At 36.8% G+C, this 1,477-nt stretch overlaps 1 non-coding gene across 1 annotated transcript; it reads left to right on the forward strand.

Moving 5' to 3' along the window:
* Positions 1-282: 282 nt before the first annotated feature.
* LOC111915075 (small nucleolar RNA R71) lies at positions 283-389 on the forward strand. The gene has a single exon (XR_002858028.1). It is a non-coding gene; the product is annotated as a small nucleolar RNA R71 (small nucleolar RNA).
* Positions 390-1,477: the final 1,088 nt, after the last annotated feature.

A 1,477-nucleotide genomic window follows, 5' to 3' on the forward strand; every position in this document is an offset into this window, starting at 1 on the left:
CTACACGTATCGCGTCTATGGATTGTGCTGTCTTCATAATTCTTCCATCCATGTATTTAACATTGCCAAAACTATTGCCATGTCTTGTGAAGCACCATTTCCGATACCCTTTTCTCCGTCTTGTCGAGGGTTGTGGTATTCCCTTGAATTCTTGGATAATTCTTCGTTTAACTCCTTAATTCAGCGGGATTCTTCTTTGTTAATGGTCCTTGAGAATCAAGGAGTTGCTTTCTCATCACGTTTACCCCATCAGAAAAGATCAAGACTTCTTATTGCACATTAAGATCATTTTGGGGACAATTTCTTAGCAACCGAATGTATCGTTCCCATGCTTCATACAATGATTCCCCCGCTTGTTGTTCAAAATTGGCTATGACCTTATTAATTTTAGAAACCTTTGATGGTCGGCAAAACTTTTGGAGGAATTATTCACGCATTTGTGCCCTTATGGCGATTTCACTGGGTGGGATTGCCTTCAACCAATATTTAGCTGCTCCTTTGAACGTAACTAGAAGCATTCATAACAACACTGTTTCTCGTGGGACATTTGGAATTTTGAAATAAGTAGCGATGTCATTGACTTCATCAAGGTGTTTGTATGAATCTTCATGATCTTTCCTGTAGAACTTAATATCCTATAGTACAAAAAGAATGTGTCCCTTGTGCTCAATGTTGGTGGTGGCGGGAATTGTTGGTTGCACAAGGCCCGAACCGGTGACCTCACGAATTCACTTCTTGTATGCCTTCATAGACATGTCCACAATGTTTGCCATCTCATATTTTTCTTGCTTTTAGGTTCGCTGTCTTCTTTTTCTAATTTTGTTTTGGGCTCGTAACCAGATTCGTTTTTGTTAGGAGTCTTCTCAAAGCTCTTGAACTTGATTTCTTTTACAGGCTTGTTGCTTGATTCTACAATGTGTTTGTTCTTCTCTCTATGAAATGTTGACTCGGGATCTTCAAATGGTGGTGTCAATGGTGTCCTTGATCCACGGGTCATATACTACTGAAAAACATAAAAACTAACTAAAACTAGATAATAAAAACCTATTGTTCGATTATCACGACGTGGTAATTATTGCCACCTCGTGGTAAATTAAATAGAGAAAACCAACATGTAAAAACAAAATAATTGTTAAATTTCCAAGCTCACATCTTCAGACTTGACTGCTCACATCGTGAGTTCAGTGTTTCAGGCAAAATTAATTTTTGCAAAAAAATAAATTTTTGCGGTTTTTACCCCACAAAAAGGATCGATTAACTTAAAGCACTTAAACTAATAACTGAAATAGCCGCTCCCCAGCAACGACACCAAAAAACTTGGTACGTAAATTTATATACTAGTTTAAACCAACTAATTTAACGAACTATTACGATTAAGACAGTGGACCTAATCCAAAATAGAATAGCACGAATAGTCGTATATCGAACACACGGAACGAATTCAGTATATTAAAATAATTACTAAAAATTAATCTAA

This window comes from Lactuca sativa, chromosome 9 (assembly GCF_002870075.4).
Source record: "Lactuca sativa cultivar Salinas chromosome 9, Lsat_Salinas_v11, whole genome shotgun sequence".
In the NCBI taxonomy this organism is placed as follows: domain Eukaryota; kingdom Viridiplantae; phylum Streptophyta; class Magnoliopsida; order Asterales; family Asteraceae; genus Lactuca; species Lactuca sativa.